Genomic DNA, 18,502 nt, shown 5'->3' with positions numbered 1-18,502 from the left:
GACATCTTGATTTTCTTCATTACCACCTCTCACTGTATTTGCATGAACATTTTAGGCCAGGAAAAATAAATTTAAACCCGGAAATAAATAGTATAAAGCTGAAAATTTCAGTGCAGCTTCAGTTTTTAATGGTTTATCACATATCAAAAGTCCCCAAGTGTCCCATGGCGGCTTCATGGTTAAATTACCTCGTTGCCTCGCAACCTTTACCGGGACTAGGACAAGTCTTTTTTAAAGACCAGGTTGAGTTCGGTGGCTACTAACAAACTTCATTTCATCACCAATATATCAATCTTATGTTTACATTGTAGCATAAAAATATTACTATGAACAGAAAATCAAATATGAATTACTATTTATATTATTAACTTGCAACCAGAATTGGCCTAGCAAACCAACATAAAACAATAATCTATTGACATGTATTATGCTTGTTCTAAATAAGAACCCATTATCAGATGAATTAATTTTGTTGCTGTCTTTTTATAATGCTCACATAATTGTATTTGTACGAGAGCTGTCGTTACGTCATAATCTGACTGAAGGTCAGCGTAATGCATTACCCCCACTCCTCTCAACACTATTACGAAAATGCTTGCGTAACAATATATAGTGCATATTACATAACACGATATATAAAAAGAGCCAGTCTCTGATTTATTCACAATAGAAGAAAGTATCTGAACTCTCCAAGTCAACGTAATCATCCTCAAGATCCTCGGTCTTCGGTGAGTTGGTGCATCCCAAACCAATACACGGGCTGCACATTGCAGAGCGTGACATCCCTGCTCGCCTGCACCCACACCGACTCGTACACCCTACTTTGCATTTACAGCTTATGAGTTTCATAAGTTTTTCAGGTGCAGCTGGTAGATCAGTTGGCACGGGGACAAATATGTTGAAGCTGCCATCCCCACTCTGTTGGCGGAAGCTCATTTCCCCGCCATTGTTGCACCTGCAAATATGTTTGGAATCGATGTTGCCAAGCAGCTGCACTTGTGGGTGGAAGGGCAGCGAGGTGAAATGTAGAACTCACCGAATTACTGGCTATGGTTCTTTTGTACGTGTAGTATCTATATTCATATAATGTACTGAACTTTGTTCCTCCATATAATGCGAGGAGAAAGTTTTCTCCTGCAAGGGACACATCTTCATGATTTGCTGTTGCCCTGTTAAACGCAGTCACTTCCATTGCAAGATCACCTTTTTCCGTGAGAAGCTTGAACGCCTTTTTCTTTCCTTTCCTGAATAGGGGGATGTCGTATCATATCCAGTAACAGCATGGAGAAAAGGCAAATTCTGCACTTTGTCACCCACAGGTTGCTGTATCATGTTGATGTTGAATATTTTATGAGGTTTGTTGCTTGTGCTTGGATTGAACATGAACAGACTTGCCGAAGACGTTGCCTGAGCCACCAACATAACCAACAGGTCTGTCAGTTCCAACCAATCCCACTGTATGTTCACTTTCTGCAAGTTGCAGAACGGTAGACACAATAAGTACGTCAGCATCGGACACTGCCTGACTGACCTCTATTCCCATTTTACGGAGATGTGTGGACAGTGCTGGAATTAATCGAGATTTATTGCTTTTATTGCCAAAGAACTGCGCCTGCGTAGTCGTAGTTTGCATACTACCAGTAAATACAATATCAGCAGATGATACCTTGGCCATCCTGCGGTTTTGCTCTCCTTGCTTTGTTGAAGGAGGCCCTCCATAGCTGTCAAAAATAACTTGCGTTTGTGTGGTCGTGTTTTGCAACATAACGTGAATACATTTTGACATATTTCATCATAGGTCGCTGAGCGAGGCCATACAACAGCATGAAGAAGGTGACCACCATCGATCACAAAGCGTGCGTTGTCAGGTATATTACATTCAGGGGGCGCCATGGATTTCAACAGTGCAGCTAATGTAGCCTTTGTTGGCTTTCTCATATAACTGTCAAACAACGATTGAGGTTGTGGTGCTTGCTCGTACTTCATGAAGCTTTGCAACTCTGAGCTTGAATTAATAATACATGTTATGCGATTGAAGAGTTGAATTGGATTTACTGTAACTTTTTCTTTGCGTATAGTGACAGTGTTGTACATCGAAGCAATTGGGTTTACTTTGTCACTGCATTTCAGTTTCACGTCAGCGAAATTTTTACCAACCATTTGCTTAATAGCTAATGTCCCACGATTAACAGCATCATCACAGTTGATGGATTTTGCGGCAACAGTTCCAGTAGCAAGAGATACAAGCATGTCAGGTGGCTTGTTGAATACAGGATGTGCATTAAGCCACTCGTGAAAACATTGCAAGTCACGATTGTCTTGGCTTGCCTTGAGGGTCGCATCTCCTTGTGTTGCTCAGAAGTACCTGGGGTAACTCCTGCAAACTTCTCCAAGCCATTACACATTGGCACACACAGTGGCAGAGCTAGCACCCACTGCGCAAGTGTACTCTCACTTATTCCACGACCTCTTGTTAGTCCACCTGACGTTTTAATGGCTCTCATAAGAACCTGTTCAATTGTCATGTCTGACCATACGCCAGTCCAAAATTTATCACTTCGGTGGATAGTAAAGAAACCTCTCGTTGTGAACTGGTTGTATTCCTCCACGGGCATCTTCGCCTTCAGTTCTTACATTTGCTGAAAGTAGAGATGGGCTGATTTGCCATACGCAATATGGCCAGAAGCATGAAGATGCGGCAACATTTCCTTTACGCAATGGAGATGAAGCTCCCAGTCTCCGGTCCGCTCAGCTCTGACAAATAAGCGCATGATGGTTACCTGCTCAAAATATTGTATCCATAATTTGCAGTTCGGCCTATAGCTTTGGCATGGCAACATAACTCCCGAAGAAGTGTGGTCATTTGTAAAACTGCGTTATTTTTTTAGTGCGTCATTTGGATATTTGTTACCAGACAAAGTCTTGATAAATTCTACGCATTTCATTCTTATCTACTTCATCAAGTGTGTCGCATGTTTGAAGTAGGATGGTCGCAAGTACTTCTTGAGTCAGAAAATGGGCGCGTAATGCACGAGAATAAGCATAGCCATTGATCATTTGTCCCACAGAACCTTCCGCGTATACGCAGCTCCACAATTCTTCTAATCCACTGCCAGATATAATGTAACCAACAGCACCCGTATAGGACATCAATAAGTGAAATCCACCCAACCTCACTATGACATTGCCCAGTTCATCCGATGCTGAAACGATTTCTGAGGACTTCATAAAGAGAGGCTGATCAAATGTCACCAAACATGTACCAATCCCTTGCTTTTTACATTCATCTGCAGCGAAAGTTAGAGCAGTGTAGATTGTCAAGTTTGGTCGGATCCATGTTAATGAATGGGAGTGGTTCTAGCTGACTTAACTCATAGGCACCAGCATTTTGCATGGCTACCTCCATGAAACCACTCCGCGAAGGCCGTGTGGATAATTTGAGGGCATATCCCGATATCCAGAGTGAATCAAGCATAATCGCCGCGCTAAGTCTCTTTAGTCAAAGGGTTTGCTCACGTGTGATATCTTTAACGTGGATGCTTTGTAGGCCGGGAATCATAGGTCTCTTATAATCTTGATTGGTACCTGCCCAAATGAACCGATAATACTGGTTTTTGGCATTTTCAAAATTTGCGACACTGGTGTGCTTGAATCTGAAATATCACGAGGAGTTGTACGTCTGATGCCTCCCATGCTATGAAAGCTATTGTGTCCATCAAGCGTATTGACATTGAAATCGGCATTGATATATATATATATATATATATATATATATATATATATATATATATATATATATATATATATATATATATATATATATATATATATATATATATATATATATATAGATATAGATATATATATATATATCTCTGCACGAATCCACCTGGGTTTCGTGAGGGCGGTCCAGTCAAAATCAGCGAGTATTCATATCGTTTTACTTCATTGTAACTGCTACAAAATCCCAGGCTGCTGAGTATATTAATAAAGGCCCGGTCACACCTTGACGTTTTAGCCAACGTATGCCGATTGTTGAATTTTTTTTTTTTCTAAAACGCTGGCACACGTTGAATACGTTATGGGAAAGTTTTGATAACATTGAGAGCACGCTGAAAAACACTGCCATACGTCGTTGTACACTGGCTTTAAACGTTGTACTTTTTGGTTGTCCTCAAATTTTTTTCATGCTTGAAATTTCACGACGTATGCCGGCGTATGACTCGCACGTTCCGCTACACTGGCCACAAGTATGCACGGTCTGCGATCATTGACAAATGTCAACACATGCTACTTGTAAGTTAATCATAAGTTGAGACACGCCGAGGTAATGTTTAGCGTACCCGAAACTTATTTCTAACCTGTGATTAACGTGTTGTTGGCACGTTACGTGTTCGATGCCACACGTCGACAGACGTTACTTTTAAGTTACTCATAGGCTGAAAGACGTCGGTATAATGCTTAGCGTGCCTGAAACTTATTTCTAACCTATGATTAACGTGTTGTTGGCACGTTACGCGATCGTTGCCACACGTCGACAGACGTTACTTTTAAGTTACTCATAGGCTGAAAGACGTCGGTATAATGCTTAGCGTGCCTGAAACTTATTTATAACCTATCAGCGACAAGTTGCCAACACGCTACGCGATCGTTGACACACTTCGATACTCCTTGCTTGAAAGTTACTTACACGTCGAATCATGCCGAGTTATTGTTTAGGGCAAAATAGGCTTTTATCAAACCTATGAGTGACGTGCTTTGCGCCTGTGTAACGCACCTCTGGCGCATACTGACTTATGTGGACGTATTTGACGTTTACCGGACGACTACAGAACTTAACGAACGAGTTCCGAACCTACTGATACCAGATGATGATGTAATGGTAGCGATTATGGGAACTGGTAAATAAAAAGGGATTTCACAGGAGGAACCCGTCAGTGTTGCGGACTACATAGCGAGTACATGTCCATGACATTACGAGAGATGGAGTATCCAGCAACGATGACACTACAATACCTTCCTGTCCTCCAACATCAGCATACTCTCATCGATTTGGCACCGCACCAGTTGCGTGCCAATAGAACCGAGAAAAGAAGACGTGAACGGAGGAGAAGGCACTGGGTGACACCATGGATCGGGAGGCGACGGCATTTTGGTTTATATAACCAGCTCATGGTGGAACTCCGTAAGGAAGACCATTCAGCCTTCACCAACTTTCTCCGCATGGCCCCAGCGATGTTCGACGAGCTGCTGGCCAGAGTGGGTCCACGGATAGCAAAGCGGCACACCTTCTTCAGGGCTGCGCTTGAGCCTGGCATGAGGCTGGAACTGACTTTGCGTCACCTTGCCTCTGGATGCAAGTATCGCTCGATGAAGTTCGGATGGCGGGTCCCCCATAACACCCTGTCCCGAGTGGTAAGAGACGTCTGTCAAGCTATTGTTGACGAATATGTGGATGAGGTACTTGTTTGCCCAACAACTCCTGACGGTTGGCACGTCATAGCCGACAAGTTCTACAAACGATGGAACTTCTCCCATACATGTGGGGCACTTGATGGGAAGCACGTGGCCTGCCGCTGTCCTCCAAGGAGTGGATCACTTTTCTACAATTATAAAGGATTTTACTCCATTGTTGTTCTGGCGCTTGTAGATGCTGACTACAAGTTCATTTGGGCAGATGTCGGCGGTGCCGGATCCGCATCAGATGCGCAAGTTTACAATGACTGAGTTGAAGGAATGCGTGGAAGACGGTACCCTTGGCTTCCCTGACCCTGAGCCTCTTCCAGACGACGAGGACGTACCATACTTCTTCGTCGGCGACGATGTGTTTTTCTTAAGAACAACCATGATGAAGCCATACAGTTTCCGGGGTATGAATAATGACCAGCAAATCTTCAACTACAGGCTGAGCCGAGCAAGGAGGGTGGCAGAAAATGCATTCGGCATTTTGACGAACAGATTCCAGGTTCTGCTTGGTGCAATGCAGCATCAACCCTCCAATGTGCAGGTCATTGTGAAAGCATGCTTGATCTTGCACAACCTCTTGCGGACAAGGTAATCCATGTTTACATAGCATATATTATACAGTATAGAATGCAATAGAACTTTTGGCGTATCCTTCGAAAAATGTTATGACTTACCTTCGATGTTATATGTATCATTATATTGTTTGTTATTGCACAGCGCATTTGAATACGTGTTTTTATAAAAGGTGCGCTTTATAAGTAAATAAAATATAATTTGAATCCAAGGTACCCCGGACTACAGAAGCCGCAGCTTGACCGGGAAGACAATGGGAAATGCGACGTTGTTCCAGGAGCATGGCGAGAGGGACGCCACTTGGAGGATACGCAGACAGCTACTGGTAACAACACTGCCTCCAAGGATGGGAAAAAACAGAGGAATCTCCTAAAGCACTGGGTCAACTCCCCTGCTGGTTCAATTCCATGGCAGCAAAAAATGCTATAGATATGTGTTAATGCAATAAAGGGCCACAGAGGATTTAACATTCCTCTTGAAATGAACATCGTTTCTGTTATTTATTACAAAGGACAAATACATAAGGGAAGACACCATAATGTATTGGCTGCTCTTCCAGCACCCTTTTCCAGGGTATTTCCATGAATGCCTTTCCCAAAATCCTTTGTCAAGCCTAACAGCTAAACCACTCTTAGGGTTCCTATGAAATTTGTTACGTACGCTCAATATATGTGTGAATCGTGTTCTTTCCAATATAGCACCACGGGTCCTGTCAACGTCTTGCCACCGGCCCCTTAAATTTTTTCCGAAAAAAAAAATAAATAAAAAAAGATTCTGTGCGCAATCTATCAATGCCCTTCATGCCAATTTATAGCCTTAACCACCCAAAAGGGTGAGGAGGATATAGGTTATGGCCCAGTACATTTCTAACAATTCAGAAATGCTAAATTGTTAATATGTTGAAGAAAAACGTTTTGATGTTCATGGCACTTGGGTGAATGGTGTGCAATGTTGTTCTTTTGTGCACAAAATTTAATGGTTGCTCTGCACACCTCCGTTGCTTCGGAACAGCTCAAATACTCTATCGAAAAACGTATAGTTATTGTGAACTGTGCAAAATAAAAAAACACCTCTAGAAGTAGAGCTCTGAGGGGTCTTTTTAAAACAAACAAGGACAAATGTGTCCAAGTGCCACATCCTAAAGGTTTTGTCCTCTCCAGGACAATAGGGAAAATCATTTATTTATATAATTGAAGGAAAGAAAAAACAACAATAACTACAAAAAAAACCGTCACGTGGCGTCGCCTCACGCCCGTAAATGGCGTTTTTCGTTCATTTTAAGTTGTAAGTATATTTACGCAATTTAAATATATTAAATGGAATAATCTTTTAATTGTAACGCGAACTTTCCCATACTTGTAAGCAAATTTCCGAATATATTTAAAAGTCCACGATAGACACTATCAAAACGCAACCTCAATGTGACAATGTGTATATGTGTCTGGTATTTTTGGAGATCCGGATCGTGTATGTGAAAGAGCCGTGACGTAAAGGTTTTGTCTTCACCAGAAGAAGAAGAACAGCGCCAAGCTCTCCATGAAGCACGGCTCGCAAGCGAGACGCGACTTTAAATGTGAACAAGGAGAAAGTGTAACAAAACCCTATTAATAAAAAGTGTTTTAGCGAATAGGCAAACGGGATCACTATGGCTGACATTTGTTACAGTCCCTTTGGATACATGCCTAGTATTTCACAAGGCGGGTTTCTGGCCGCAAACTAAGAGGGTTGTGATGAACACATTTATTGTGCTAAATTGATTGATACCATATATATATGAAAAGGGCAAGTGGCGTCGGCCAGCTCCCAAAGTAGAGCGAGCAGCGATGGCGCCTAACGGATTCATATTTAGCATTATTGTTTATGAATTAAATATTAATAAAGCAATTTCAACAAAAATATAAAGACTTTGCTCAACTTTTATTCAGTGCTCTGTGAAATATTTGAAAAAGAGTACAGTGGTCGAACGTATGTAAAAAAAAAAAAAAAAAAAAAAATAGCACAAATATGGCCCAAACAATGTATCTGCCAAACTTGATAAGTAAACCACGACACTGTCACTGTATTTACTTGTTCTTCTCAGGTGGTGGAGGTTTGTTAAGCTCCACACAAGGGGTGCTTGCGACAATCAGATCGCTGGTCAAGTTCAGCAGTCCTGAGAAGCCAGAGATGTCGACATTACTCCTACTGCTAGTGTCCAACTCGTTTGGAGACTGGTTCAGTTCTTGGACAGCCGAGCCTATAGCATCAGATGCAGATGCGGAGCTTGGCTGCTGTGTACTCACAGGGGGAGGAAGCAAAAAGCCATGTCGAGGGGGATGAGGTGTCATCAGCTGCCAGTGTGGATGCTGCGAGTGGGTCCACATTGCCGGTAGTCTGAGGCCCATGCTGATGCAGTCGATGACTTGTTTCCCCACATGTGGCGGGGTGGCTGGTGCGTAGCTGTTGCTGCAAAAGAGCGCGTGAAAACACGAGCAGGGTCGTTGTGGGCCGTCGGACACTCTTCCTCTTCACTCTCCTCATCCAGCAGCACATTGAGGATTTCGTTGATGCCTGACCTTGCCTCCCGAAACTTGTTTTTGGACATGCTGAGCAGGATGTCATGCAGGTATTTGGCGTACGCTGCAGTGGCTGTGATGGGTTGAGGTTTTGCGAGTTTTGAGGAGCTCCCCTGACTCGTGTACCCTCTTCTCGAGTGGCTGCAGCAACTGGTCATCGTCGTGGGCACGCTTCCCCTTGCCCTGTGCGGATGAATGTGGGACAGGGAAGGCGTGCTGTCTTCATGGACCATGAGCTCTGCACAAGCTGCCTCTGCAGCGGCGAGGTCCCCGCTGTGTGCCGCTATGGTTTTCTTTATCTGCAATTACAACAAGTGTATATTAAATGACAATGCCAAAATTTGAGGCAAATGTAATGCTTTGTATTAATATATGAAGAATTTCCTTACAGATCTTTAGTACAATTAAAGGAATGGGGAAAAAATAGTATCCATAATAATGTGTTTACACTTACACTATTGACGGGCAAAGGACGATGACGGACCACAGGCTTGAGGAAGCCGAAGTTTGCCTTCACCCACTGCTCCCTCTCCGTCAGTTCGGTGGCGCCGTCACCGCTCTTGCTCTTGTCGAGACGGGTGTGGGTGTCTCGCAGGGACTTGAACCACCCCTGAAGGTGCTCCACAGACTTTCCCATGGCCTTGCCTTGATCCTCCCAGACCTTTTACCTTCTTGTCCACCCTTCTGTAGTCCATCTTCTTGATGTCCCAGATGCATGGATTGTCGCGAAGGAAATCGCACATGAGCTGCTCCTCTTCGAAATCGAGACAATACTGTGTCTTCTTGGCCCTTCTCTTCACACGACTTGTGGAGGCGTTGCACGCAGCTATCGATGCCACCGACGATGCCCGAGAGGCGTTGGAGCCAGCATCCTCCGTCGGAGGTTGAGCGTGATGGGGAGGGTTTTGGTGATGATGGATCGTCCTTGCGTCGGCATCCACGGCCACGGCCAGGACACTTATTTGCAGCATTCTTCAAACTTTTCTTCGGCATGACGAGGATGTTCACAATTCGATGTCTAGCTTGGCTATGATTCCAATTGTCCATCGGCAGCGTCTATTTAAAATAGTCGAGTTTGAGCGTTTTAACACGTTCAGAAGAAACGCTTCAAATTTCCAAACCTCAGCGTCAAAAAAAGGCGAGTGGCAGGCATTTAAATCGTTCATTGTAAACAATGAAAATAGTTGAGTGGTACCGTTTAAAAGTCGTTGAGTGTAAAAATAAAAAAAAAAAAAAAAAAAAAAAAAGAATGCAATTGTTGAGCGCAAGCGTCTACTTTCAATAGTGGAGATGCAGCCATTTAAATCGTTGAGTGGCAGCCTTTGAATAGCAAACCCCACATCACTGGCAAAGATAAACTGCCGCACGATATGGATAAGTTAGGCTATCGTTGGGCATAGTTTGTGAACGCCGGCTTCACGATAATTATTCGTTGGTATATCGTATCTATAAGTAATCAAAGCGCTCTATGCACATTATTAGTTCATTGTGCATTTGTCCAACCCGTTATGAATAGACCTAAATCGTAAAAACAAGCTATAGCTCATTGTTGAAAAAGCCCCATAAAAAATTAGCCGTGAAGAACTTCGAACAATGGTGAAAAGATGTCTCCTACCCGTGGACACGCGGACGCAAGGACGATCCATCATAACCCACACCCTCCCCCTCACACTCACCTACTACTGCCAACATGAACAAACTACTACTGATACTGATACTGATACTGTTATTGCTGACATGGACATCGACTCAAAAAGGACTCACACTGTTGGGTTCCCCTTTTATGAGCAGCATTTTTATATACCAATTCCCAAAACCGCTGAGAACACATCTTTATATGGCAGTTGTAAGCTAGAAACACGTTCATTTATTTTTTTTTTTGTCGACCGGAAGACGTCATTGGAATAAGTCTACATACGTCGATGTGTGTTGGGACTACGTAAAGAATTGGTTCAAAGCACGTCAAACAAGTTAGAAATAAGTTTCGCATAAAAAAGACATTACCGCGACGTGTTTCGACTTATAAGTAGCCTTTGTGGACGTGTGTAAGCGTCCACATATCGTGTGTAAAACTTATCCCCATCGCATGCGGAACGTGTCGTACGCAGAGTACGTCGTAAAATTTTGAACATGTTTAAAATTTCTTGACGTACTCTACTTACTACGACGTATGATAGCGTACTTTAGCGTTCTACTCACATATACCAAACTTACTCGTACCGTATTTGACGTGCCCCAATGTTTTAGACACATTTTTCTTAGGTCGGCATACACTTGCAAGATCGCCAAGGTGTGACCGCGATGTTGACACTTCCATTTCTGCGGCAGTTATGATTCGAATCGTTGTGTGTCAGCCTTTTAATAGGCTACGTCACGACATCGTCGGCGATGCGTGCAACGCGCTATGCCTAAGTTAGACTATCGTTGGGCATCGGTTGTGTAGGCCGACAACAGGTTCAGCATTCGTTGGTATAAGTTATCTATAACACAACGAAACGTTCTGTGTCCGTTACCAATCCGTTATACATAAGACCAGGTTGCTATGAATACGTCCGAATCTTTAAAAAAAAACATCAAGTTCAACGTAAGCCAGCGTTTTACATACATTTTAATACGTTGCCATTGCTGGCTAAAACGTCAAGGTGTGACTGGGCCTTAAGATCTTTGGAGCCATATTTACGATGAATGTACACAGCGATGCCGAGAAGTTGAGAAGAAATGAACGAACGTGGTTTTGCGGCAGCAATTATCGCTTCTTGTATCGAAGGGCATTTCCGATTTATGCTTTCGGCAGGTTTTCTATGAGTTTTTATAACGCCATCAACAAAGCATGTCAAAGATTCTGGTATCATACCCTCATCCGGATCTTCAATTATCTTCACTGAGGGATATGTATCAGTTATACACAGACAAGCGGATGTCCTCCCGTATAATGGATGCTGCTGTCTCGACAATGCACTTTTCAGTGTACCGGTTGTCATGAAGTATTGGGTACGCAGTGTCTTTAACGCTAACTATACCGTTCTTACCTGGGACTTCAGTTGTGATTATATTGTCACCATAATGATCTCGTAATTTTGCTTTCAGATACTTCGTAGTATAACCTGCATGTCCATCAAGGAACGTTTCCATAATGTGATGTAATTCAGATATCGAGTACTGGCACTCATCGTCATTTTCAATAAAGTCACAAATTGCAACAAATGCTTTAGCTTTAATTAAATCTTCTGGTCGGCCAGGCATGTGATGGCTTTTTTATTTATATCCTCTGTATTGCAAAAGAACTCCAAATTACATGTCTTGTGGTATTTCCCTTCAGATGCCACCAGATCAATTGCACTCTCAACTCGTCTCATAACAGCTTCACCCCATTCGTCGTTACGTTCGATTGCATGGCATCGGATACGATCGCGAAATGTAATTGTTCTCACCTCACATATGGTTGTCCTGTATTTTGTTTCCTTTTTTTGTTTCCACTCTCATGCTTGCTTCTTTGCCACAGAAAAGGCAGTCTACTTTAAAATCAAATGCTCTTAGAGAGGAACGCAAACGTGGTGTCAGCCTCTGAATTTTAGTGCGAACGACTGTCACCGGCGGTTTTGCTTGCACACGCCTGTATGCTGCTGGGGCGTGAATAATTTTTCCCACATATAGTGTGTAATCTTAGAGGTGATTTGGTTTCCATGTGTATAGAAAGGCCATCTCCACGTCCTAGGCTTGCCTCTACGAGAGTTGTGCGGCCTTTGTTCACATTTACGACATCGCCCACCGCCAATGATTCACCGCACATCAAGCAGTTGTCATCCATTTCACCTGCAAAAATATAAAAGAAATAGATTAAGATGGAAGCATGCTTTGTAAGAATGAATATTTACACAGCATGATGACAACAATAATATTCCATCAGGCACTGGAAATTCAAAAATCCAAAAGTTTTCGTCATAGAAGCGTTGTGGTCATTCAGGTGCGAGGTATTGGTTGGTTACGTTACAAGGTGGATGAGCTATTAACCATCAGATACCTGACGTCTGCCGGCTGACAATAATGCTCTGCAGGGGTGGCATCCACACCAGCAAATTATTACCCAACCTAAAAAACCATGTTTAAATGGCTCAGTAGGCCCATTTTCCTCCACCAGAATATGTAAGATCCAGCTATATTGGATTTTATATGTAAACGTAATGTAAGCTGGAACAAGGAAGGGGTCAAAATTAGCGAAAACCCTCTAAATTTTAAAATTAATTTTAATTAACAAAACTAGAAAAATAAAAATTCTTCTTGCTATATTTAGGGCTTCAAGCATGGCTGAAGCCCTATTGAATTCGTTAGTATTATTATTATTATTATTAACGGCGTTTTTATGTTCTACTGACCGATTTTGTGGCGGATCTGGAGGGAAAACTGTCGGATGAAATTCAACAAAACTTAACAGGATTATTACTCACCACCTGAAGTTTATACTATGAAACATTTGATGACATAGGTCACGTGGTATGGCGGCCATATTGGATTTTATCCAAAACCTAAAAACATCTTCTCCAGAAGGGATAATCAGACAGCCTCAATCTTTTGCACACATTTGCTAAGTTGCTTGGGAATGTAAAGTTGTTAATTTGGTTGAAATCGTTATTTAATTTATATGATTTTAAATGATGCCGATTCGCCTCATTAAATATGCAAAATATGCAAATGAGAGTTGAAAAAATTTAATGACAGATTTAGATAGTACATAAACAGGGGACTCCCAATATATTTATACGATATCTGTATTTGACCCCAATGAGCCCCCAGCGCCCCCCAAAGTTGAAAATGACCCATTTTTGAAATGTCATAAAATGAAAACAACGCTTGGAGTAAATTCAATGAAACTTATCAATTTAATTACTCTCCACCTGAAGTTTATACTTTAAAAATTTTGATGACGTAGGTCACGTGGTCTGGCGGCCATATTGGATTTTATCCAAAACCTAAAAACATCTTCTCCAGAAGGGATAATCTGACAGCCTCAATCTTTTGCACACATTTGCTAAGTTCGATGTTAATGTGAATTTGTTAATTTCGTCGAAATCGTTACATAATTATGATTTAAAATGATGCCGATTCGCCTCATTAAATATGCAAAATATGCAAATGAGAGCTGAAAAAATTTAATGACAAATTTAGATAGCACATAAACAGTGGACTCCCAATATATTTACACTATGTCTGTATTTGACCCCAGTGAGCCCCCAGAGCCCCCCAAAGTTGAAAATGACCCATTTTTTAAATGTCATAAAATAAAAACAACGCTTGGATGAAATTCAATGAACCTTATCCATTTAATAACTCTCCACCTGAAGATTATACTTTGAAAATTTTGATGACTTCGGTCACGTGGTATGGCGGCCATATTGGATTTTCTCCAAAACCTAAAAACATCTTCTTCTCCAGAAGGGATAATCTGACAGCCTCAATCTTTTGCACACATTTGCTAAGTTCCATGGTAATGTTAATTTGGTCGAAATCGTTATTTAATTTATATGATTTTAAATGATGCCGATTCGCCTCATTAAATATGCAAAATATGCAAATGAGAGTTGAAAAAATTTAATGACAAATTTAGATAGCACATAAACAGCGGACTCCCAATATATTTATACTATGTCTGTATTTGACCCCAGTGAGCCCCCAGCGCCCCCCAAAGTTGAAAATGACCCATTTTTGAAATGTCATAAAATAAAAACAACGCTTGGATGAAATTCAATGAAACTTATCCATTTAATAACTCTCCACCTGAAGTTTATACTTTGAAAATTTTGATGACGTAGGTCACGTGGTGTGGCGGCCATATTGGATTTTCTCCAAAACCTAAAAACATCTTCTCCAGAAGGGGTAATACGACAGCCTCAAACTTTTGCACACATTTGCAAGGTTCCATTGCAATGTTAAGTTGTTAATTTCGTCGAAATCGTTACATAATTTATATGATTAAAATGATGCCGATTCGCCTCATTAAATATGCCAAATATGCAAATGAGAGTTGAAAATATTTAATGACAGATTCTGATAGGCCTTGAAGAGGGGATTCCAAATATGTTTACACTGTGTCTGTATTTTACCCCAGTGAGGCCCCAGAGCCCCCCAAAGTTTTAAATCACCCATTTTTGACATGTCGTAAAATGAAAACTAAAGAAGATAGACATATAGTGACCACACTTTCTGGAAGATATTTTAACGTTCTACAAGTTCGCCATTTACATTAATATGCAAATGTGGAGTTATTGGACTTTTTTGGGGACTTGAAAATTTGTCCAGCCTCGATTTGTCCAATGTGAAGTTTCTTTCTCTATCATGTATTGCTATGGGCTTTTCAATCCTTCATTGATATAACATGAGGGACCCCGTAGCTGGGCCCCATTGCAGACTTGAACTAACTTTCTAACTCTGAAAACCCACATCATGTGACAGGGTGATGGTGTTGAAATTTGTTAAAATGGAGGCACGCCTTTAAGCCCGGGATTACTGGTTTACCAGTTTTAATCTTGTTTTGTTGTTGGAAAATAATCGTACATAAAATTTGGGCTTAATATCATTCCCCAAAACAAAATTCCAGAAGTGATAGGATACAGTCGCCCCCGCACCCTCCCCCCCCACACCCTCGGTGGTGCGATACTTTTGCCCCCCCCCTCCTGGGGGACAGAGTGATATACAGATGTTTACACCACATCATATTGATATTTTAGTAATGAAATGAAGTGTTATAGTAGCCTCCAAACGCAGTCGGGTGTTCATAAAGAAATTTCTAGGTCCCGGGAACGGTTGCTCGGCAATTAAGTAATTTAACCATGAAGCCGGCAGAGGAGAGTTGGGGACTTTTGATATGTGATAAACCATTAAAAAGTGAAACTATCCTGAAAATTTCAGCTTTATACTATTTATTTCTGGGTTTGCACCTCAAACAGGGTAATGTTCCTGGCCTATTTACTTTCTGACACTTCAAGGGAACTTTCGTAATTTGGTCCATCGTGCTTGTGCCTTATGCAGAATCTCACAAATCTCCACTTTCTGTACAAATTAAAATACAATTTTTTTTTTTAAACCCCTGATGCCCTTCTGGTGAACCAAGACGAACTCCAGAACTCGAGATGAACAGAGGGTAGCTTCGTGCTGCTGGCTCTTCAGCCAGATGCACACGCCAAGTGTCTGAACCCACAGTTCCTCTGAACATCAGTGGGGTAAAACTAACCTGCCTCACAACGGTTGAAACCCAGCTCACGTTCCCTGTTAGTGCGTGAACAATCCAACGCTTGGCGAATTCTGCTTCGTAATGATAGGAAGAGCCAACCTCGAAGGATCAAAAAGCGATGTCTCTATGGATGCTTGGCCACCACAAGCCCGTTATCCCTGTGGTAACTTTTCCAACACCTCTTGCTTAAAGGTTCTGGGTGGCATCCCGAAGGATGGCGTCGAGAAGCGTAACATTCTCAGAGCACTCATCACCTTTCTGAAACTCGTGCTGCGTCGAGTGCAACTGAAGAAGCGGATGAACACCGTTTAGCAATGATTTTATGGCGGAGACTCACAAGGAAACCACTAATCATGATTGGGCGGATCTCACAAGCACTCTTCGGGTCATCAACCTTTGGAATATGTCCCGTTTTGTGCCGTTTAAGACACGGTGGTAAGTACCCCGCAAGCAGCCACAGATTGAACATCCTGCTGAAGCAGCTGTTCGGAGTGGATCGGACCAGCCGAAAGCTGATACTGTCAAGGCCAGGTGTGCCATTCTTCAACAAGATATTTTCCCTCGCCACATCCTGAGATGCGATTGGTGGCACCAGCTGCCACAATTTCGTGGCGTTGTCCTGACGTTCTGCAACCACTTCTGATTCCCTTTCAAAAACGCCTTGCCAGAAGTGTTGCATCTCTGGGATCCACAGATGGTTTGCTTCGAGCCCAAGACCCAGCAATACACTGCCTGGCAGCAAGACGCGAGTTCACACGAAGAAGCCTTTGAACCACAGCAAACTCCGTTCTCCGAGCACACTTCTTTGTCACCTTATGACACTCATCCCCGGCACGGGGCATGTTGGGTTTACGTATCGGCACAGTCCCATGTGCTTGGCCATCCACTCGTTCCTCTCTCACGTTGTCTCTTTGGGTTCCCTTCGTCTTATGACCTCCGGGACCCCCGACTGGGCAGGCATTGCCTCTCGTGCTGGACACCATAAACTTCGAAAACAATCTCAAGCTTGGCTTGGAGGTCCTCAGGGCTTACAAAATGCAAGCGACTGAGATAATCTAACCGGTGCTCGCTCCAAGCTCTTGTCCCTTTCGGTAGCCTTTTAACATATCCGACTGTCACCACCACACTCTCCACCAAAGTCAGCGGGGCCAGCTTCCACACGGTTGGGGAGTCTGGACCCCCCGTCACTTGTGTGGGAGAGGCCGTTTCGTCCCTCGGTGTTTCTCATCTCATTTCTAGTAACTTGGTTTCCTCTCAGAAGCACACACAACATCGGGAAGAGGCCATCCAGCGTGGTATTCCCCTGGGCACGCTTTGTCATCTTGGAATCGATGAGCTTTATAAATGGCCTGCCTCCGTTTCCCTTTAATGGCTTCCAATGACCGTCCAGGCAATAAAACACACTTGATTGATTAATTTAACTCCATTGTGTATCAGTTGAGCGTCGCAGACAGCCATTACATCCACCTCCTCGTTGCATCGCGCCTTCACCCGAACAGGTCGGTTCGACACATGGAACTCTAAGGGGAAGAAGCCTTTGAACCACAGCAAACTCCGTTCTCCGAGCACACTTCGTTGTCACCTTATGACACTCATCCCCGGCACGGGGCATGTTGGGTTTACGTATCTGCACAGTCCCATGTGCTTGGCCATCCACTCGTTCCTCTCTCACGTTGTCTCTGGGTTCCCTTCGTCTTATGACCTCCGGGACCCCCGACTGGGCAGGCATTGCCTCTCGTGCTGGATACCATAAAATTCGAAAACAACCAAGATGACAAGGTGCGCCTTGCACCTGTGAATCCCAAGACAAGTCCGACTCCCAAAGGATCTACCGCAATCCTCACACATGCACCAACGTCCTTGAGCCACCTGTGGCTCCGGTGCTTACTCTCAGGGACAGCTGTAGCATACCAGCCATAAAGTGTACCAGCCATTAACATAAAGTACCAGCATTCTCAAATTATAACACATGATATAGATCCTAATTTAGAGTTTAGCAAGCGTTCATTTGTTGTTGCATTTATATTTTTGAAAATATTGTTATGGTTGTGGAAATTTGCAGAACACCACAAAGGTCCTTAGTTAGTTATGCCGATAAGTCCGTGTTCAGTTAGATTACCCCACCGTTGTTTAATGGGATTTATCCGTGTGGACAGGGCTGTGATCTTTGAGTTAGCCGTTATTCTTTACTATTGTTATTTTGGACCATCTGCTTCACACAATCACCCCACAAGACAGAGAACTTCTGCAGCGGTGTGCGTCCCTAATTTGGTGGGAAAACGCTTCCTTCGAGAAGTTTCCTGCATGTTCTGGAAGTTTCCCGCATGTTCTGGAAGGAGGGTGAGAGCGGAGGGGTGGAGCGTGGGTAATAAAAAGGGCGCACGGAGCTCTCCCTCTCTCCTCTCTCTCTCTCTCTCCTCTCTCTCTCTCCTCTCTCTCTCTCCTCTCTCTCTCTCCTCTCTCTCTCTCCTCTCTCTCTCTTCTCTCCTCTCTCTCTCTCTCCTCTCTCTCTCTCCTCTCTCTCTCTCCTCTCTCTCTCTCTGCTCTCTCTCTCTCCTCTCTCTCTCTCCTCTCTCTCTCTCTTGTCTCTCTCTCTCTCCTCTCTCTCTCTCCTCTCTCTCTCTCTCTCTCTCCTCTCTCTCTCTCTCTCTCTCTCTCTCTCTCTCTCTCTCTCTCTCTCTCT

The 18,502-nt window shown here is 43.1% G+C and overlaps 1 long non-coding RNA gene across 1 annotated transcript; it reads left to right on the top strand.

The window, feature by feature from the left end:
• The first annotated feature begins 421 nt into the window (after positions 1 to 421).
• Positions 422 to 6,524, top strand: LOC147008941 (uncharacterized). The gene is made up of 3 exons (XR_015053150.1): positions 422 to 728; positions 5,905 to 6,054; positions 6,252 to 6,524. It is a non-coding gene; the product is annotated as an uncharacterized LOC147008941 (long non-coding RNA).
• The last annotated feature ends 11,978 nt before the right edge of the window (positions 6,525 to 18,502 follow it).

This window comes from Eptatretus burgeri, chromosome 18 (genome assembly GCF_056783735.1).
Source record: "Eptatretus burgeri isolate ZD-2024b chromosome 18, Ebu_testis_v1, whole genome shotgun sequence".
NCBI lineage: Eukaryota > Metazoa > Chordata > Myxini > Myxiniformes > Myxinidae > Eptatretus > Eptatretus burgeri.
This window is presented reverse-complemented; position numbering and strand designations above follow the sequence as displayed.